General features: G+C 43.9%; 1 protein-coding gene across 3 annotated transcripts in view; it reads left to right on the forward strand.

The window, feature by feature from the left end:
* Window positions 1-5,810: 5,810 nt before the first annotated feature.
* Window positions 5,811-22,681, forward strand: part of TDRD7 (tudor domain containing 7) — a 779,147-nt gene continuing 762,276 nt past the window's right edge. For 2 of the 3 annotated variants that reach the window (XM_069236519.1, XM_069236523.1), the window contains exon 1: window positions 5,811-6,052. The gene's annotated coding sequence lies outside the window, so the exon portion shown is untranslated. The remainder of the gene's footprint in view (window positions 6,053-22,681) is intronic. The other variant, XM_069236528.1, reaches the window with a different exon arrangement.

The following is a 22,681-nucleotide window of genomic DNA, read 5'->3' on the forward strand; positions in this document are numbered from 1 at the left end:
GCGGTCCTCCAACCCGGCGGTCATGGACCGCCAGGGTTGGAATGACCACCACAATGTCAGTGTGCATGTGTTAGGTGAGGGGTCCCTTGGGGTGGCACAACACATGCTGCAGCCCTTAGGAACCTTCCCTGGTCACAGGGCCCTTGGTACCACTTGTACCTTTTACAAGGGACTTATCTGTGTGCCCGGGGTGTGCCAATTGTGGAAACAATGGTACATTTTTTGTGAAAGAGCACTGGTGCTGGGGCCTGGTTAGCAGGGTCCCAGCACACTCTCAGTCAACTCAGAATCAATAAAAGGCAAAAGGTTAGGGGGTAACCATGTCAACAGTGGCATTTTCCTACAATGATGAATTTGCATGTTTAACACTAGTCTATGAGATTTCCTATATAAACACCTGATCTTGGGGGTGATCTAGAAGAATTTTAGGTGCACTAGGCATGCTGTACGTTCCTCTATTGATTTTGCTACTTACTTGGTCTTACATTTTTTTTTATGAGTTACACATTATTCTGTAATGCCCTGTTTAGGGATCCTTCACGGTATTTTCTTGATGCTTTTTGCATTCATGATCCCTGTACCACAATTTCAATTTTGTGTAGTACACCTTTTAAATATATTTCTGATCTAGAGCTCAATCAAGCGGGGCTTTACTTAATTGACTGTACTTTTAATGTGCTGGGAGTTTCCTTATCTCAGGGACACAGTGCCTCATGAATTTGGAGTTAACACCATCTTCGACTCAATACACCGTAGGTGTGCATTTGAGGAAATATTTAGGGATGTAGGATTTTTTGGGTCCCTATGCCCACATTGGCCCGTAAAATTCTGAAGGTAAATTGCAATCTACCATGCCTGGGCTCGTACAGGCCAGGTCACAGAAATTAAACTTGCAACAGTAGAGTTGCTTGGGATAATAACATTTTTGGGTTAACTGGATAAGTGCTTAAGTACTATAAGTAAACAAATAAGAGGCACTCGTTAAGTCAACAATATTATACCAAACAGTACAATACTATGCCAAAATTACTGCAACTGTCCTTTGTGATATGACCCCATGCCAAGTAATTTTGAAGTTGTGTGGAGTATCAATATACAAATTGAAAGGCGAGGCAGTCTAAAATGTATTCCACAAATTCATATGATTTAATGGCAATGTCTCCATCCAATATAATCAGTTCAATCAGCAAGAATTTGCCATGGGCGATGCTCCAATTCGACCCCACAGTCAAATGTCAATGTCCAAATCTAGTCCAATAAGTTCTTCTGCAACAAGATTACCAGAAATGATGATCCAACCTGATTCCACAGCCAACACGTGTTTCATCTGGAGGATACCCCAATGACTTTGTCAGGGCTGTATACGCAGTTTTGGCATGTTACAAAAAGCATCAATATTCATAGACATAGTTCATCTATGAGTCAGCCATAATATACCTCTGCTTCACATTATAATCTCACTCATATTGTGAGTGAATCTGTATCTGTATCAGAGATTGGACCAAATCCATACCGAACGCAAGTACGCAAATCCATACCGAGTGCTTAAGTACTATATACTGCAGTTCTGTTTTATCAGTTTTTGGCCTTGGGCCAGTTTCGAGCCAGGCACAGATGAGGTTATGGTTAGGGATAAACAGCCTTCCTCTGTGATAAGGCAGAGACCTGTTAAAATATCTCTGTAGAACACGAATGGCCAACCAACAGATGAACAACCAATACAGTTAAAATTCGGTCATAGAAGGGTGACAGTGGTGGCTCCTGTGCTAAGGTTGAGGACTGTCGCCCCACTGCTTGTGGGGAGAAGAAAAAATAAAATGATAATACCAGAACTTTATTATCATTTTATTTTTATCTGGAACCATGTTGGGGTGGGGAGGGGGTGTGCACCATAAGTATGCATGTCTCTTTGGCAGGCTGTGTTGGGCTGGCTGTAGGAAAGTACCTTCTTTTTGGCATGGTTACCCCCACTTTTTGCCTGCTGTCAGTATGTTTTGACTGTTTTCACTGGGATCCTGCTAAGCAGGACCCCAGTGATTGTGCTCTCTCCCTCTGAATTTGGTTGCTTAGGACTTTGCTAACCCCACAATTGGCATACTGGTGCCCCATATAAGTCCCTAGTATATGGTACATAGGTACCAAGGGCACTGGGGCACCAGGGGTTCCCCATGGCCTGCAGCATGTATTATGTCACTCATGGGAGCTCATGCAAAATGTGTCTGCAGACCTGCCATTTCAGCCAGTGTGAAAAGGTGCATGCACCCTTTTACTACAGATCACTGCTTCAGGTCACTGTAAGTCATCCCTATGGAAGGCCCTCCTAGCCCAGAGGGCAGGGTGCAAGCGTCTGTGTGTGAGGGCACCCCTGGATGAGCAGAGGTGCCCCTACTAAGTCCAGCTCCATTATACTGGACTTCGTAAGTGCAGGGAATCCATTTTACCCATGTAGTTGTGTCCAACTACATAACTGCAACTCAGAACTTGGTCATGTTTGGTATCAACCATGTCAGAATCATACCCCAATACTGTTGCCAGTACTAGGTGTATGAATCCATGCCCTCTTGGGGCTCCTTAGAGGACCCCCGGCATTGTTCCTACCAGTCTTTTATGGTTTTCCGCTGCTGCCACCCCTCAGACAGGATTCTGTCCTCCTGCTGCTTGACCAGCTCAGGCACAGGAAAGCACAACAAAGGATTTCCTGTGGGAGAGGGAGGTAACACCCTCTCCCTTGGAAATAGGTATTACATGGCTTGATAGGGGTAGCCTTCCCAAGCCACTGGTATGCTTTGAAGGGCACATTTGGTGTCCTCCTTGAATAAACAGGTTTGCACCAGTCCAGGGACCTCCAGTCCCTGCTCTGGCATGAAACTGAACAAAGGAAAGGGGAGTGACTATTCCCCTATCCATCACCACTGCAGGGGTGGTGGCCAGAACTTCTCCAGGTGGCCACTTGATTCTGCCATCTGGAATCTAAGGTGGGCAGAGGCCCCTGGGAGCATCTGAGTGGCCAGGTCACGTAGGTGATGTCACAGCCCCCCTCCAGATAGGTGGTCACCTTGAGCGGTGACCGATCTCCCTTCCTGTGCTATTTAGGGTCTCCCTCTTGGGTGGGGCCTCAAATTCGACATGCAAGATTCCAGCAGGACTCCTTCTGCAACTCTTACTTCATCTTCCGGCCACTGGGACTGCAACTGGACCCTCCAGGAGCCGGCAATCTGCAACTACAGTGACGACTCCACTCTGCAACATTGTTTCTCTGGCTCCTTCCAGCAACTGCAATATTTCTCCTGATGTGCATCCTCTGAGGGTGGCGAGTCTTCAGCCTACACAAGAAGTAGGAAGGAATCTCCCTTGGAATGTAAGAGTCTCTTCCCTGCATCCGCAGGCACCAACTGCAACGACAATCGGCTGAGTGGATCTGCTCTCCTCTGGAACTACGTTGATCTTGCATCACAGATGGTAGTCTGGGGTGGTCCCCTTGTCCTCTCTACCAGCTGTCCAACTTGGGAGACGGTAGGCCCTTGCCTCTCCTCGAAGGACAGTTCCCCTGTGCACAGCGCCTCTTACAGCTATGAAGGCTTGTTTACTTCTCCTCCAGGGGATCTTCAGGCTCTGTATAGCCCAGGCCTCCAGCACTCCTTCCTGCAAAGCACAGTCTCCTGCCTGCTGCCCCAGCGACGTGGGACTCCTCTTCAGGTGTGCTGAGTGGGCCTTACTGCAACTCATGTGCTTGCTGCCAGTGGGTTGCCTGTGGGGGCTGCCTCCTCTTTTTGTCTCTCTCCCAGCTGCTGAGGGTCACCCCGGACTCCCCTCCTTCAGTCGAGTGCCCTGGGCCATGCTGGTCCTCTTCAGCCGTGCAAACCTTCTTCTTCATCTCTTGCTTCGGCCAAGGCTTGTTGGTGGTTTTGCAGCACCTCTAACCAACTATATCTGGACCGCCGATGTGGGACATCACTGCATCACTCCTGGACTTCTCTTCATCTCTTGTGCTGCACTGCTGACCTTCTTTGTCCACCTCGACCTGGTCCCGCATCAACAGAAGAGTGGGTAGTGGCTCCTGCCACAACCGGACACTCTATCACAGTCTGGATTTGGTCCCCTTCCTTTGCATGTCCTCTTCTGTAAGGATACACCTTTGAGTTATTTTAGTCTTGGTAGGGTCTTGCATAATCCTTTTCCAAAGTCTTCCTGTTAGTTTTGGGGAAACCAGGTACTTACCTCTGCTCTCCTGGTCGCTGGGGGTCACTCTTGTACTCACCTCTTAGGGCTCCTAGTTCCTCCTGCTCCCTTCCTCTGATTCCACTTCCTAGGTTGGGAGACTGCCTTTCACATTCCACTTTTTTAGTATATGGTTTGGTCCTCCCCCAGGGTCCTCACTATTTGTTATTGCTTTTACCAATGCTTATTGCTTTCTATGCTATTTACTGATTGTTTACTGGTTGTTAATGTGTATATAATAGTGTGTTTACTTACCTCCAGTTGGGGGATTGCCTATTCAGTACCCTAGTATTTGTGTTACCCTAATAGAGTACCTGTATTTTTGTAACACACTTTCATGTGTGAGAGTGCTCTGTGACTACAGTGGTATTGCCTAGCTTTGCATGTCTCTTTGATAAGTCTTGGCTGCTCATCCACAGCTACCTCTAGAGAGACCTGGCTTCTTAAAGACTGCCTGCACTTCACTGATAGGGAATACCTGGACCTGGTATAAGGTGATAACACTGTAGGTGCTCACTACACAGCAGGCCACCTTCCTGCAGCGGCCAAACAGACATGCACACTTAGCATTTCTTCACCCGGCTGTATTGCACAGCCGGTAAGAGAAAGTGAACCGGTTGCACTCACTGGGTGAGCGCCAAATGAGGCCATTCACACCAATCATGACACTGCTGTCATGCTGGTGACAGCAGCGTTGTGATTGGCTGAGGGAGTTGTGGAAGCCTGTGTGCTTCCTGGAAGAGGACGAAGCAGATAAAGTTGTCTCCCGACGAACCAGGTGTATTTTTTTATTTTTTATTTATCCCGCACCACCCCTGTTCAGTGGCTGCTGCCACTGGTGACAAAAGAAACACAATCAACAAAGAAAAGCTGAAAAAAATACTGTAACTACATTGTTGGATTTTTCCCAGAGGTAGCTGCATACAAAATATAACTCACACTTTAAATGAAAAACAAATGCAAGTTAAACTAACCTTTACAATGCAGGCGAACCCCTTAATTTCTTGCTTGCACTTTAAAGCAACTCACTTAACAGTGCAGGAACGACTAGAATTTCACAAGTATTGGAACTGTTAATAAAATTGAAAATCTAGGATAAAGTTTGTGTCCAACGGATAACGCCCATTGCGACCTTTGGATATCACTATTGTGAACTAAAATAGACTGTTCTCGTAAAGGGAAGTATAGTATTGCAAAAACCATGTACCCCACTAAAATCTATTAGTATATGTAACTTTTCTGCAGCCTCTGCGTGAACGTAAGCGAATATTCGCGTGTACAGTTTTTTGTTTTAGGATGTTGTTACGTCCTTGCACTTCAACAACTTTGACGTAGAAACGCAAGGAAAACAGAATCTCCATATAATAAGACTACCTTACAGTTAAAACGATAGCCACTCTTAGATCCCACTGAAGAGCAACACAGGCAGCGCAGGCGCAGCACGGGAAATGAGCACGAGTTACGCGCAGAACTCCCAACCCTCCAATGGAATGCAAGAGAGCCTGCCCAGATCCTACGGTTCCTGCAGAAGCTTTAGCAACGTTAATCCGGGGGCGTGGCCACGCCTGCGCTGTGTCGAAGTGGGCGGAGTCAACAAGGAAGTTGGAAGCTAACGTAGAGGAGAGGAAAAGAAACTGTCAGCGCCAGAGGAGGGGCAGGCGCGAGCGTGGCGGACTGGGCATTGCATTTTTACCCGGAACCGGCAAAAAGTAGCGCGGAAGGTACTTCGTTGTCAGCGTCCAGACAGCACTGCTCCGCCAGCCGGGCAGGGAGCCTCCTCCCTTCGGAGGGAGAGGCTGGTCACCCGGCATCGGCCACTGTTCGCACGCAACAGGTGAGTGAGGTACCAGACGAGGCGAGACTGAAGGGCGTGGTAGGAATTGTGAATGCAAGGTGCGCAGCCTTGTTGGCGAGGCGTGCGGTGAGACTTCCGACGGCTGCAAACATATGATGTAGCTATGCGATGCCCTAAACAGTGATGGAGCAGGTGCACTGTTAATAATGTGGGAATCCCACGGACTTTGCTTTTTCCCCCCGAATATGAACAGCCCTTGGCCCCATCCATCCCATTCTAAAGTAACTCAACTTGGACTGTATTTCTAAATAGGGAAGAATGCAATTCAACTGAAAGCTTAAAGTATAGCTGACGGGGAAAAGGTCCTCGGCTGTTCCTATGTCACCTCGAGACGTTCAGCAAATACATCTTCTTTAGCCAGCGCCACTTTTCATTATGGTGTTTAGGAGCTCGCACTCGAAATAGGAAAGTAAAACTCCGGTACCAGAGTGCAAAGTGAAATGAGCGAAAGAGGCAGGGGTGATTGAATGGCTCATGATAGATAACGATCGTGGGGTCGCTGAATTTAATTTAATCCAGGAGCCACATTATACAAACCTGTTACAGGAGAACTGGAAGTTCGCACATGCATTTCATTAACCAATGCAAGAAGAACTCTTGCACGAGTGTGTCTGTCGCACCTGTCTGAAGGTGCATGTTTACATTTTACTCCTTTTGGGCAATGTAATATTGAGTGCGCTTCACCGTGGCACACGTTATTTATTTTGTCACTGTTATGAAGGAAAAATGCACTGTAATCGCTTTCCGTTGTGTTTTTTTAAAACTATTTTTATTAAGCACTATTTTTTATTCACCAAGTGCACACATGACATTGAATTCCTGTACACTAAAAATGTATGGCGGTTTTAGTTGGATTAATCACCGTTTTTAAATTTTGTTGTTCAATCCCTCCAAGAATATTGACATTCCAATCAACATCATACACCATCATTAGTTCTTCCATTAAACCAAATTCAATGTAGAATGCCCCATCCAACTCAGATGTGTGGAATTTTATTAAAATATCTGCTTGTCCATGGGACAGGTTGCTTCTTAAATCTTCTTGTCCTGTAAAAAAAATCTGTTTGTCCCTTTGGTACAGTGTAGTGTGGTGACAAATTATAGCAGCAAACTCATTATGATAATAGCCTCTCTGATTATGCCAGGTGTACTACTATAGTACACTTGCAGTTTCAATCCCTACTATAGCAATTTTGCCACCGTTGCACAGACCTACATCCTGGGGCTGGAGGAAGCAGTAAGCAGTAGTTCCAGGGCTGGAATGGCTTTGAGTCTGCAAACCTACTAACTTGCATCTTGTAAGGATTTTCACCAGCTCTCGCTAATCTTTTCCCATTATGAGAAGGGTTGGAAGTTTACTTCTGACAGTGGCAGAAGTAGAAGTTCTTCCAGGGTTGAGGAAAAAAGTGGTTGGAGGGAAAGTGAACTTGTAAACACTCAATAGATTTTCACATGAGCAAATCTACACATGCATATTTGCTCGTGCTAAAATCCAGTTCACAAATATTTTCTAGGAGTACGATTTCCTCGTCCACTTCTGTAAGTTCTTGTGAATTCAGGGAAGCCACTATTTCAAAAACATATACCATGGGTGCACTTCTGTGACTTTCTTTAAGAATTGGGTCCCTAATTAGATCTGGCATTAACTAAGACATTTTGTTTTTATTAAACTTCTATTTCTCTCTCTATTGGCCGGCTTTACTGCAAGTGATCTCATTCTACTCTTCTACAAGGAGCATATTGGCACACAAAGTGGTTTTGTTCAGTGTCAGGAACTGTTGTGGCACTCAGTGGCGTAACAAAATTGGAGGGGGCCCCCTGCAAAGAACATGGAGGCCCTCCAGACTCACTCGGGGCTGGTGCTGTACTAAGGGGCACGCAGGTCCTTTGTTACACCACTTGTGGCAATGTGTACTATTTGAGGCCAAAAACATTTTTTTCTTTTTGCAAGTGTTTGTTACAGTGGTGAGGGCCTGGCAGCTCCCACAACAATAAAGTGTTACGAAAGCCATGTCAAAACAAGACTTGAATTGACGAAATCAAGAGAGACAACAAAATGTCAGATCAGTTGGCTTTGCCAGTGCCTGTTTATTTTCATGCTTCCCATAATCGTGTTAAAAATGGTTTCACTGATTTTCCATGATGAATATTTTTGGCAAATACTGGCATGCATCAACACATTTTACTAAATGACGCTTCAAAGAAATAGCACCTGAAACTTCATGGTATTGAAACTTTTTTCCCTACTTGCATTTTTTTCTGAACATTTTATTTAGAAAGCTAAGAATCATCACTCTTGCTTTCAAGCTTCTGCAAACATTTGCATCTAATCAGAGAGCATTCTGGGAGCATGATATTTAGCCTCATTGCATTATATTTTCCAAATGTGTGTACACTTTTTTTTTTTTTTTTAAACTGGAACCACTGTCAGTAGTGCAGTGTGACTTCAAAACTGTTATTTACAGAGCTCACACTAATAATGAAGGCTTCTCCTTAATGAACCATAAATACAAGTGTGAACCACATTAGCATGTGGGCACACACATTAACTAAACTGCAGATAGTTCCCTTCTCTGTAAACTGGCAGCCAAAGGGTTTGTGCCTCTGGGGGTTGGGCCTACCTGTCCCAAGGACAAAATAAGCATGAAAACTTGTTGCCCTTGACCCCAAACAAATATGTCCCGGGCGTCAGGTGATAGGCATTCCACATCCCTGCAACTTTATCAAGTACGCTTCATGTGCTCCGGATTTTATCCTACCTACTTTTTAAGGTCTCTTTGTTCTTAAGGTGTTCATAAGTATCTTTGGATGTTATAGTTATTTTGAACGTGTATCAATCATACATCCACTTTAGGTCCATTTATTTCTATGTTGCACTTCAATTGGTTTTCATTATTATTCTTGCCAACAGTAGCAGCCAACAATACTAAACTAAGTTCACCAATAAGGCTTTTTAATCTTGTGAGCCATCCTCTTCCTTGACAGTGCACACCTTTATACCTACTCTTCAGCTGCATGAAGTGCCCTTTCTTCACATCCCATTGTGTCTTATTTACAGAAGGAAGTTTTACTCATTTCCAAATTGTAGGAAAGTACCATCTTGCCTGGCATGTTACCCCCATATTTCACGTTATATATGGTGCTTTAGTCTATGTGTCACTGGGACCCTGCCAGGCAGGGCCCCTGTGCTCATAAGTATGTGCCCTGTATGTGTTCCCTGTGTGATGCCTAACTGTCTCACTGAGGCTCTGCTAATCAGAACCTCAGTGGTTATGCTCTCTCTGCTTTCCAAATTTGTCACTAACAGGCTAGTGACTACATTTACCAATTCACATTGGCATACTGGTACACCCATATAATTCCCTAGTCTATGGTACTGAGGTACCCAGGGTACTGGGGTTCCAGGATATCCCTATGGGCTGCAGCATTTCTTTTGCCACCCATAGGGAGCTCTGACAATTCTTACACAGGCCTGCCAGTGTAGCCTGAGAGAAATAACGTCCACGTTATTTCACAGCCATTTACCACTGCACTTAAGTAACTTATAAGTCACCTATATGTCTAACCTTCACCTGGAGAAGGTTGGGTGCTAAGTTACTTATAGTGTGGGCACCCTGGCACTAGCCAAGGTGCCTCCACATCGTTCAGGGCAAATTCCCCGGACTTTGTGATTGCGGGGACACCATTACACGCGTTAACTGTACATAGGTCACAAACTATGTACAGCGTCACAATGGTAATTCTGAACATGGCCATGTAACATGTCTAAGATCATGGAATTGTCACCCCAATGCCATTCTGGCATTGAGGTGACAATTCCATGATCCCCTGGTCTCTAGCACAGAACCCAGGTACTGCCAAACTGCCTTTCCGGGGTCTCCACTGCAGCTGCTGCTTCTGCCAACTCTCAGACAGGTTTCTGCCCTCCTGGGGTCCAGGCAGCCCTGGCCCAGGAAGGCAGAACAAAGGATTTCCTCTGAGAGAGGGTGTAACACCCTCTCCCTTTGGAAATAGGTGTGAGGGCTGGGGAGGAGTAGCCTCCCCCAGCCTCTGGAAATGCTTTGATGGGCACAGATGGTGCCCATCTCTGCATAAGCCAGTCTACACTGGTTTAGGGATCCTCCAGCCCTGCCCTGGTGCGAAACTGGACAAAGGAAAGGGGAGTGACCACTCCACTGACCTGCACCTCCCAGGGGAGGTGCCCAGAGCTCCTCCTGTGTGCCCCAGACCTCTGCCATCTTGGAAACAGGTGTCTGTGGCACACTGGACTGCTCTGAGTGGCCAATGCCAGCAGGTGACGTCAGAGGCTCCTTCTGATAGACTCTTACCTCTCTTGGTAGCCAAACCTCCTTTTCTTGCTATTTAGGGTGTCTGCTTTGGGGAATTCTTCAGATAACGAATGCAAGAGCTCACCAGAGTTCCTCTGCATCTCCCTCTTCACCTTCTGCCAAAGGATCGACCGCTGACTGCTCAGGACGCCTGCAAAACCGCAACAAAGTAGCAAGACGACTACTAGCAACCTTGTATCGCTTCCTCCTGCTGGCTTTCTCGACTGTTTCCAGGTGGTGCATGCTCTGGGGGTAGCCTGCCTCCTTTCTGCACCAGGAGCTCTGATAAATCTCCAGTGGGTCGACGGAATCTTCCCCCTGCAACCGCAGGCACAAAAAGACTGCATCACCGGTCCTCTGGGTCCCCTCTCAGCACGACGAGCGTGGTCCCTGGAACTCAGCAACTCTGTCCAAGTGACTCCCACAGTCCAGTGACTCTTCAGTCCAAGTTTGGTGGAGGTAAGTCCTTGCCTCCCCATGCTAGACTGCATTGCTGGGTACCACGTGATTTGCAGCTGCTCCTGTGCACTCTTCCAGGATTTCCTTCGTGTACAGCCAAGCCTGGGTCCCGACACGCCTTCCTGCAGTGCACAACCTTCTGAGTTGTCCTCCGGCGTAGTTGTACTCCCTTTTGTGACTTCGGGTGGACTCCGATTCACTTTTCTTCTAAGTGCCTGTTCAGGTACTTCTGCGGGTGCTGCCTGCTTCTGTGAGGGCTCCCTACATTGCTGGGCGCCCCCTCTGTCTCCTCCTCCAAGTGGCGACATCCTGGGCCCTCCTAGGCCACAGCAGCACCCAAAAACCCTAACCGCGACCCTTGCAGCTAGCAAGGCTTGTTTGCGGTATTTCTCTGTGGGAACACCTCTACAAGTTTCATCGCAACGTGGGACATCCATCCTCCAAAGGAGAAGTTCCTAGTCATCTTCTTTCTTGCAGAACTCCAAGCTTCTTCCAACAGGTGGCAGCTTCCTTGCACCCTCAGCTGGCATTTCCTGGGCTCCTGCCCACTCTCGACACTGTCGCGACTCTTGGACTTGGTCCCCTTGTCTTACAGGTACTCAGGTCCGGAAATCCACTATTGTTGCATTGCTGGTGTTTGTTCTTCCTGCAGAATTCCCCTATCACAACTTCTGTGCTCTCTGGGGGTAGTAGGAGCACTTTACACCTACCTTTCAGGGTCTTGGGGTGGGCTATTTTTCTAACCCTCACTGTTTTCTTACAGTCCCAGTGACCCTCTACAAGCTCACATAGGTTTTGGGTCCATTCGTGGTTCGCATTCCACTTTTGGAGTATATGGTTTGTGTTTCCCCTATACCTATGTGCTTCTATTGTAACTTTACAATGCTTGCATTACTTTTCTTGCTATTACCTGCATAATTTTGGTTTGTGTACATATATCTTGTGTATATATCTTATCCTCGTACTGAGGGTACTCACTGAGATACGTTTGGCATATTGTCATAAAAATAAAGTACCTTTATTTTTAGTACTTCTGTGTATTGTGTTTTCTTATGATATTGTGCATATGACACCAGTGGTATAGTAGGAGCTTTACATGTCTCCTAGTTCAGCCTAAGCTGCTTTGCCATAGCTACCTTCTATCAGCCTAAGCTGCTCGAAACACCTCTTCTACACTAATAAGGGATAACTGGACCTGGCACAAGGTGTAAGTACCTCTGGTACCCACTACAATCCAGGCCAGCCTCCTACACAAATGATATATTGAACCACATCTGTAGCATGCAGATCTAGTGTGTGTAGATTCCTTTTATTTATTGCCTTTGGAATTTTATTTCCTTCAATTGAAATCATCATCCATCCGTCGCACTCTATTGACTTCAGTGTATTTCAAATATGGCTTGCACAAGAGTCTTACTCTTTCTGTGGCTTTTTGTACACTTAAGATAGTTAACACTACCTTTTGTAAGCTGAGGTTTTTAAGGTGCGAAAGCTTTTCTTGTGCTTTTATGCATGCTGTGTGCATGATGATTTGGTTGCTAATCATTTCATCCATTTCCTTAAATGTGGACGTTCTAGCAAGCACTCATACAGCAGCCACACATGCTTCAATTGTTTCTCCAAGTGCCTTGTAGAAATATTAGACGTTGTAGCTTTCCATGATAATGCTCATACTTGTGTCTAAGTGAGACTGCATTCTAAGTTTCAAATTTGCCCTAAACTACTTCCTATTTTTCCACAGGAGCAATGTAGTTGAATAACATGATTGCTTCCTCACCCAGACAGATGTAAAATAAAGCTTGTTTCCTTGTAGGAGTGAAATCCATTCCAGCTATGGCCGAAAATGCGTTTTATTTTAATTTGTCTTTTTTTTTTAAATATTATTTTTACTTCAGATACAAATATTACAAAGATAAGACAGGAACTATACATAAGTAGCATTCAGCAATAATACGTTGTTTACTTCGGCTGGTCGCATCACTATGCCCTCCTCTAGTCCCTTCATATTGGTCGATTAGTTGTATTTGTTGAAAATATTTGGTATGTTTGTCTTGATTGTAGAATCAACAGAACAGTCAGAACAACCCTTTAATCACTTCCCAATATATAACCTCGTCAAGGTTTCAATTATTTTGTATAGAGTTAACATAGTATTAACAAACAACTCTTCTACTCCCGGTATTCCCATTGGTTGCATAGCTTTACATGGCTATCTATTCCACTAAATACTGTTATATAGCTGTAAACCTTTTTATGCTCCAGATGCGTTTTGAGTACACCTCCTCATATATCTTGGTTTGTAAAATCTTATTCCACCAGTTCTGGAGTGTAGGAATCGTTTGAGTCCGCCAAAACTGCAGTATTAACGCTGTGGCTACTGCAAAGGCAATGCCAATACATTATTGTTGATATTTAGCTAGTTGGCGTGTTTTCTCAGATATTCCAAACAAAACTAAGCTTGGCTTAGTCTCGATCCTTAAGTTAGAGCTGTGATTTATTACCTTGTTTAACTCCAACTAAAAAATAGTTAATTTGGGACAGTCTAAAAAAAATATGTTGCCAATTGCCCTGTTCCTCCTGATGGCAGCAGAAACATTGATCAGGAATTGATGGAAATATTTTGTGTATCGTCTCTGGAGTGTAATAAGCCATCCATATGGAGAAGAAAGACATTATTTTATAGTTGGCTGCCCTCAAAGGTTTGTACCCAACTTCTGAAATAATTTTCCAGTCTTTCCAAGAAATTACACATTGTGTTCTGTAGATGTTATCCCTGAAATCTGTAATGAATTCAAAGATGGATTGGTCAACAAGCAATCTGTACCAATTTCCTGTGCCTACTACTTTACTCCTAATTAGAGCCATCCATATTGGGTGTTCTTGAGTACTTGCCAAAGGTATATTAGTATTAAGAAAATGCGAGATCTGAAAAAAGCTCAAAAAGAGTCTACTGGCTATATTTTCCAACCTTATTGCGACCCCCCCCCTCCCAAGTGATGTATCTGCCTCTTAGAAGAAAAGCCCCCATCTCTTTGAACCCTCTACTATTCGATTGAGCTATCACCATTTCTGGAAGGTGTAGGCCAAAGTATTTACACTCCTGCAGTTGTAAGTTAATGTAACCTAATGATATTTGATGTGTTTTTCCTAAAATCTAAGCTCTTTTCCTAAAATCGCAAATATAGTTATATCAAGATTTTTTGGGGGAGTTTAGTGGTTTTGATAAATGCTGGGAGACTTATTGCTGATTCTACGATCACCCTATTGACCAAGATATTTCCAGGGTTTCTCTGTTATCCAAATATTGTGCCAGTGTATCCTGCAATGCAGACTGATAATAAACTTGAAACTTAGGAAGTGCCAAGCCCCCTTGGTTTTTATTGAGTCTCACAACTGAGAACCTCACCCTTGGGGTTGTTTTCCTCTATATAAAACTTTGTATCATGGAATCAAATTTATGAAAATGGGAGCTATTTATTCTTATTGGCAGATTATTGAATAAAAAAGAAAATCGGAAGAATTGACATCTTGATTAAGGAGACTCTCCCTATCAGAGTCAACGGGAGAACCATCCATCTGTCCAAAAGTGTTTGTAGTTTTTCAAGCATTCTAGCATAGTTTAGGTTAAACAAATGACCATAGTTCTTCGTGACATATATTCCCAAATACCTAATGGGTTTGGATGAATTAGCTTGCTGTTGCAAGCCAGGAGGAAGTTTATCTGTTCCTGCGCTAAAAACGGCTAATAAGAACCTCTGTTTTTCTTTTGTTAATCTTATAGCCTTCAATTTGAGAAAACTCATTGTTTTTATCCAGCACCCTTTGTATTTTTTCGATCTCTGGTTTTAAATACAAAATGATGTTGTCATCAAAAAGCTTAATTTTTGGCCTTGCTACTGTTGGCGACATAAGGGCCAGAGGTTTGATTTAAAAAAAAAAAAAAAAAAAAAAGGCAAACAGTGTAGGTGGAAAGAGGACAACCCTTGTCTAGTGCCTCTTTTAATCTCAATTGTGCCTCTGACCTTTGAGTTGATAACAATTCTGGCATGGGCACCCTGATACAACTGCCTTATAATTGGCGTAAATTGCAAGGGAAAACTGAATTTTGTCAGACTATATAGCAATGCTTCCCAGTTCACTAGGTCGAAGGCTTTCTCTGCCTCTAACATTACCATTACCGCAGTGATTGCATTGACTGAAAAATACTCGACTGCCTGTTTTAAAAAAAAATCTATTATATGCCATCGGTCTGCCGGCTACAAAGCCATTTTGGTCTTAATGTATTAGTTGTTGCGCTACCAGTGAGATCCTGGTAGCTCAGACCTTCGTTAAGATTTTATAATCTGCATTAGGAAGACTGATTGGACGGTATGCATCTGGTTTCAATGGATTTTATCTTTTTTTTAAACAAACTGACTATTGTTGATTCTTTGAATGTTGGAGATATTTCTGCGCCCTCAAGTATTGCATTGCATAACTCTGTTTTGAACGGTACTAGCTCCTCACAGAAGGTTTTATAGAATCTCCGCCACAAGCTTTTACACTCAGCATTTTCTGGTTGACTTCCTTAATCTCAGAGGGCGTAATCTTTTGTGCTATGTCGTTCTGAACATTTAATGGCATCTTTTGTAACATGATTAGCTTATAATACTGGTCTATCTGTGCAGGTAAAACTACGTAATTATTCTTAAAAAATGCTAGAGTAATGGAACCTAAATACCTGAGCGATTAGCTTTCAGTTGTTGAGGAGACATTCAATGAAGGAGGAAGATGACCACTTGTGCCCAAGACATGACTGGACAATAACTTTAGGTACTCTGGGTTTCGCATATTTCTATCTGTTTAATTCTTGATGCAGTGTATGAGCACTGAATAACAGTAGTTTTGCTGCACAAAGTGAAAAAACAGCCAGAGCGCCGTAGTTTGGAAAAAAATAGCAAATTTAGTATAGTATTAACGAATGCCGAAATATATAACAACTTATAGCATAAGAGACACATAACTTGTTAGTACAGTGAGAGTGCACAGGTAACTGTATTGTTACATTAGAGGTATGTTTGGGTTAAATAAGTCATCTTACTTAGAAGGTGGTGTTTGAGGACTTTCTTGAATACTGCACTCAAACATGCCTCTGTTTTGTGCAGTGGAAGAGCATTCAAAATATTCAAGTGCATCACCAGAGATCTAGTGTTTTATTGTGACTGGCTTCTTGAATCTAGGAGTGTAAGTCTTGAACTAATGTTTTGAGTAATGCTATTCAGGTGCCTTTAGATAGTCTGTCTTTTTTTAAAAACAATCTTTATTGGATTTTACATATCAAAGCAGAGCAAATGATCGACATCAATAATACAGGCTTATGGATTTAACAAAAATAACAACCCCCGCCCCACCCAACTAGCTTTTGTAGAAGCATTTTGAGCATCTGATATTGCAGAACTGTTCAAGTCAAGCAACATGTACATCCAAGTTATACAGCATTACTTGTAGGTATGAGTTTGGACTAAATCAGGAATTATACCTCATTCTCTTGTGTGGGATTTGTTTTAAGGTTCGTAGGCATGGCTGCCCAAGCTTGCAGATCCTCTTCCAATTTATCATCCACTCGAATATATTTCATATGGACCTCTTCTGCAGTGGTCCACTCCATAATGTCCTTAAACTACTCAGAATATCCAGGGAGATTGGGATTTAACTACCGTATGGCTATACATCGTTTTGCCAATGTTCGACCCAATAGGACAAATTTCCTACTAGGTTTCCGTGTGGTAGGGAAAGGGACGAGGCCCAGTAATATCTGTTTGGGTTCTAGCTGGAGTTCCCACCCGGAGGCCCTGTTTAGATTGATTACAACTCGTTGCCACCATGAGGATATATCCGCGCAGTTCCAGGACATATGTATAAATTCAGCCGACGGATGTTGGCATCGAGGGCCTCTGTCTGATCGTGTGGGTGAAATCCTACTTAGGGTAGCGGAAGAAAGATAGGTTTGAGGGATGAAATCATAGTGTATCAATTTAAATCATGCATTGGAACTGGCTATGCGTACTTCTTCCTGGATGTGTTCCCATTCACAGGTAGTTAATGGGTCTGTTAAGCACTCCCACCTAGTCTGAGCTGGAAGAGGCTTTTGTGGAAGATCGTCCTGAAGCAAATTCTATAAATGTGATGTTAGGCTACGCCCCCCAAATCTATGAGAGTGCAAAGGTGGTAGATGGTGGTGGAGCATCCAGGAACATAGGCCAAATTCCACAGGTGATCACTGAAAGCTTCTGAAACTGTAAAAATTGACCAGAACCTAAGGTGAATGACTGAATCGTCTCTGCATATGTAGTGAAGCGGCCCTCTGGGTATAGATCACCCAATGTAAGGCAACCCCCTTTCATCCATGGAATGACATAGATTCCTCTATTTTGTAAAAGGGTTTAAATATCGAGATTGCGAGGTCTGTGTTGAATGGAGCCTTTTGTATGACACTTTTAACCGTGTCCTCCCAAATGTGGGTCACATGTCGGATCACATAAGATGTATTAGGATGGGCCATTTGAGCCAAACAGCAGCAAGTTGGGGAGAGTTATGCCTTCATAAGATCCTTCCAATAACATTCCTTCCCAAGAGTCCCCCTCTGCCAACCAATGGATGACATTCTGAAGTTGTGTAGCTATATAATAAAATTGAAGGTTGGGGACTTTTATACCCCCAGAGCCTCGTGGTCTCTTGAGGGTGGTTAGACAAATTCATTTTTGTTTACTTGCCCATAATAGATTGATAAATAACGCAGCCAGTGTCTGGAAGTATTAGACGGGGATCTTATTAAAGGTACTCTGTATGTCATACAAACGCTGAGTAAGCAGTATCATTTTGGAAGTTGCCACCTCTCATTAGAGAGATGAGTCCCTCCAAAACAGCACTGATGCTTAAAGGTTCGTGACTACTCTCCAAATATTCAGATCCTCGCTTTTGGTAGGGGCCAAATAGATACCTAAACAGGGATGTGGAATTCCTATCGCCCGACACCCGGGACATCTTGTTTGGGGTCAAGGGCAACAAGTTTTTATGTTTACTTTGTCCTTGGGACAAGTAGGCCCAACCCTCTGCAGCACAAACCCTTTGGCTGCCTGTTTACAGAGAGTGGAACTCTCTGCAGTTGAGGTAATGTGTTTCCAAAAGACAATGCTGTTCGAACTTGTATTTATGGTTCATTATTTGAAAACCTTCATTATTAGGGTGAGTGCTGTAAATAAATGTTTTAAGGTCAAACTTCACTACTGACGTTGGTTCCAGTACAAAAAAAAAAAAACGTGTATACACATGTTTGAAAAGTTTAAGCTATGAGGCTAAGTATAATGCTCCCAGAATGCTCTCTGATTAGATGCAAATGAAGTGTCATTTAGTAAAATGTTTTGATGCATGCTAGTATTTCCCAAAAATATTTCAGTGTAACCATTTTCAACACGATTATGGGAAGCATGAAAATAAACAAATACTGACAAAGCCAACTGATCTGACATATTTTTATAAGTCTTTTAGTTTCATCAATGCGTGTCTTGTTTTGACATGGCTTTTGTAACACTTTATTGTTGTGGGAGCTACCAGGCCCTCAACATTGTAACAAACACTGGCAAAAAAAAACCAAAACGTTTTTGAACTCTAAAAGCACACGTTGCCACCAGTGGCATAACAAAGGCCCTGCAGCCGCCCTCCAGGGGGCCCCTTCAGCACAGCACCTGCCCTGAGTGAGTCTGGATAGGGGGCTCCTCCATATTCTTTGCAAAGGGGCACCCTCCAGTTTCGTTACGTCACTGATTGCCACTGTAGTTCCTGACAATATGCTCTTTGTGGAAGAGAAGAATGCGATCACTCACAGTAAAGCCAGCCGAAAGAGAGAGAAATAGAAGTTTAATAAAAACAATATGTCTTTGTTAACACCAGACCTAATTAGGGACCAAGACCTACATGTAGGTAGCTTTTTGCATGTCGCAAACAGCGGCTTTCGCTGTTTGCGACGTGCAAAAAGCACATTGCTATGCACAAACCCAGTTTTGCGATTCGGTAACCTGGTTACCGAATCACAAAACAGGTTTGCGACTCGCAATTAGGAAGGGGTGTTCCCTTCCTAATTGCGACTCGCAGTGCAATGTAGGATTGTTTTGCGAACGCGGGCGCAAACCAATCGCAGTTTGCACCCATTTCAAATGGGTGCTAACACTTTCACAAAAGGGAAGGGGTCCCCCTGGAATCCCTTCCCCATTGTGAATGTCACTGTAAAAAAAATTTCAGAGCAGGCAGTGGTCCTGCGGACCACTGCCTGCTCTGAAAAAATGAAACGAAAACGTTTCAGTTTTCGTTTTTGTACTGCATCTCGTTTTCCTTTAAGGAAAACGGGCTGCATTACAAAAATAAAACTGCTTTATTGAAAAGCAGTCACAGACATGGTGGTCTGCTGTCTCCAGCAGGCCACCATCCCTGTGAGGCCGCCATTCGCAAGGGGGTCGCAAATTGCGAACCACCTCATGATTATTCATGAGGTGTGCATTTGCGAAGCCCTTGCGAATCACAGATGGTGTCAGGGACACCATCCTACATTCGGATTTGCGACTCGCAATTTGCGGGTCGCAAATCTGAACCTACCTACACGTGGCCCCAAATTCTTAAAGAAAATCACAAAAGTGCACCCATTTTATATGTCGTACCCCTATAAAATATTTGTGAACTGTATTTTAGCATGGGTAAATACGCATGTGTAGATTTGCTCATGTGAACATCTATTGAGCATTTGCAAGTTCATTTTCCCTCCAGCCACTTTCTTCCCAACCCTGGAAGAAGTTCTAACTCTGCCATTGTCAGGAGTAAATGTCCAACCTTTCTTATTATGGGAAAATATTAGAGAGAAGCTGGTGAAAATCTTTGAAACATGCAGGTTAGTAGGTTTGCAGACTCGAAGGCATTCCAGCCCTGAAACTATTGCTCACTGCTTCCTCCAGCCCCAGTATGCAGATCTGCAGAAAGGTGGAAAAATAAGGAAATTGCTAAAGTAGGGATTGAAACTGCAAGTATTCAAGCCCTACTATGGTAGTAGCCCTGGCCTCTTACATAATGAGATTGCAGCCATAATTTGGCGCCACACTACATGGCACCAAAGGGACAAGTAGATATTTTTACAGGACAAGTAGATTTGAGAAGCAACCTGTCCCATGGACAAGTAGATATTTTAATAAATTCCACATCCCTGCTAAATAATAAACATTGTGGAGCTGCCATGGGATATCCATTAAGGGGAGTTCTTCGAGTTGGATGCCCGTCAGGGAGCCCATTGGGGATAATCCAGATGTAGTGGGATTAACCCTCAAGATAGGGATTTTTCCGAACTCCTGCAGCTTCTGTATAAGAATGGGGACAGAAATTGTGGGGTTGCAGAGATATAGCAAAGCATCATCAGCATAAAGCTTGATCACGTGTGGTGTTTCCCACAGTGATCACCGAGGGGTGCATGGTTTGCCTGAGACGGACTACAAGGGGTTTCATCGGCAGTGCAAATAAAAGTGGCGAGAGGGGGCAACCCTGCCTGGTGCCCCTCCCTTAATGGAACAAGTTGGAGATTACTTCCCCAGTGCATGCACAGACACAAGGGTCTACATGTAACGTGACGATAGGAGGTTTAGGGTTCTCCTGTCTAACCAGTGTGGCCAGCATCACACCTGTTTTGACACCTTCTGCATGAAGCCTTTGGCGATATGCTGTAAAGGTGAATTTTACTAGTCAGCGCCATCATTAAGGAACTCCGAGCGTGCATCACGCCAATCTTGTAAGCGCTCGGAGTGGGCAGGAAGCTGTCATTCAATGGCCCTCAAGGTCTGTTCATGATTGTTTTGTATCCTGATCTAGTTGCCATACTCCATAGGTCGTTTTGCGGCAAACATCTCGCAGTTTGACTTCCATTGCCTCCCAGTCAGTATCCCGGGTACCACAAGAGCCCCAGTTCTCACAGAAATAATCTGTCCTGGATTGTCATGGCAAAGGGAGGATCAGTAAGGGCCTCGGTGCAAAGATGCTGAAGAAGTACCTTAGCTCAGGAAGTCAGATGTCTCTATATCACTAGTGTAGGAAAATGATCTGACAAATATCTGGGGAAATAAGACAGGGTTTGAACCCGCGGTGCCAAGGAGTCTGATATCAGGGCATAATCTAATGTACTATGAGTACCCGTGGGTGGTATGTAACAAGAGAATTGTTGCGTGTCGAGGTGTCTAATTCGCCATACATCACTGAAGTAAAGTTCTCTCATAAGATCTTTTAATGCTGTGATCATATGTGATTTTATATGTTGACAGTGTGGGAATGGGGATAAAAACCTATTTATGACATACCTGTAATCCCCTGCCTTAATCACATCTGCTGCTAAGTATGGGGAAGCAGTTTGTGCCCCCTCTGGGGTGGGGGGAGTTGGGGCAATCGTTGTTAGGGGCATAAACATTGATTAAGCAAATTTCCTTACCATTCAGTATTACATAACGGCCATCTGGGTCGAGGATATGGTGCCGATATAGAAAATTTGAATCAGAAGCGAACGTCACCTTGTTACTCTTTGCAGAAGAATGTTCTGCTGTATACTCATTTATGACAACCTTGGTGGGGGAAAGGGCTAGAGAAACTGGTGACAGTTTGGGTGTCGGAACATTGAGCAAGATTGTGGACTTTTTTGATGTGGGGATGTCTTGGTTCATTTGGCCAAGTCAGCCTTGATGGAGTTAAAATGTTGACACTTATTCTTTGGATACAAGTGCTAGTAGGAAGGTTGTGTCTCTTTGAGAATGCATTCATCTGATGACCTTGATCAGCCCTGAGGCATTTGGGCTGTTAGTACTGGCACTTTGTGTACAAGTAAAACCTTGACTACGCAGGGCTAGGTTTGTGGTGCTTGTGTTATGAGGGAGTTATTGACTCACTGAGCTCTTTCCCAGAAGTGAGCTATGTGTGGAGTAAAAGTTTTGAAATCGCCACAGCCACATTGTTCATAAGTGACGGTTTTTGAGTACCCCTCTGGGTAATGACCATAAGCTGTGCGTTTATTTTCATCTCTACTTTGAACGTCCGCTAGCGTTGATGAGGAAACTTTGGGGTTGCTGTGACCCTGTTGATTCCTTCTTTGAACATCAACACCATGCTGTGTGGTATGTTCCACTATACTTACGAGGTGTTGCACTTTGCTTAGGTTGTCAACTGGCACTTTAATTGTTGCAGGTTTGAAGATGAGATAGAACCCCATAAAAGTGTTTCTTGCATGCTTGGTATTCCAGCTGCTATTCCTTCCTGATGTTTCTAAATGAGACTGTGAGTAGCGTTTGTGGAGGTCCCCTGGTGTGATGAGTAATTTTGCATCGTCTTTTGTTTGATCAGTGGCTTGATATTCCTCTAGATTAGCGGAGACTAGGCAGTCAGCTGTATACAGCATTCTGAGGGAAACATACAGGGGATAGGGGCGTTACATTGGGTGATTGACTTGTGTTTTGATGAATAGGGATCTCAGCTTCACTTTATTTTCACTAATAAGGGTATCCGGAGCTGAAGGTAGGGTACTGAGTTTGTCAGTGAGCAGGAGCATGCTGTCTGCTTGAGCATGTGCTGTGATTGAGCAAAAGTTATTTAACTCGCCAAGTTTGGTGTCTATACCAGCGACAAAGCCAGTGTGTTCAGAAGGTCAACTTGTCGGTCCCTTTTGTTCGAAAACTAGTTTAAAGCATCTACCATGGACTGAAACATTTTTAAAAGTAAAAACAAAACAGTGGGGAGGGTGCTGACCGGATCATTGTTTGAAAAAGATTGA

This window comes from Pleurodeles waltl, chromosome 1_2, assembly GCF_031143425.1.
Source record: "Pleurodeles waltl isolate 20211129_DDA chromosome 1_2, aPleWal1.hap1.20221129, whole genome shotgun sequence".
Classification (NCBI taxonomy): Eukaryota; Metazoa; Chordata; class Amphibia; order Caudata; family Salamandridae; genus Pleurodeles; species Pleurodeles waltl.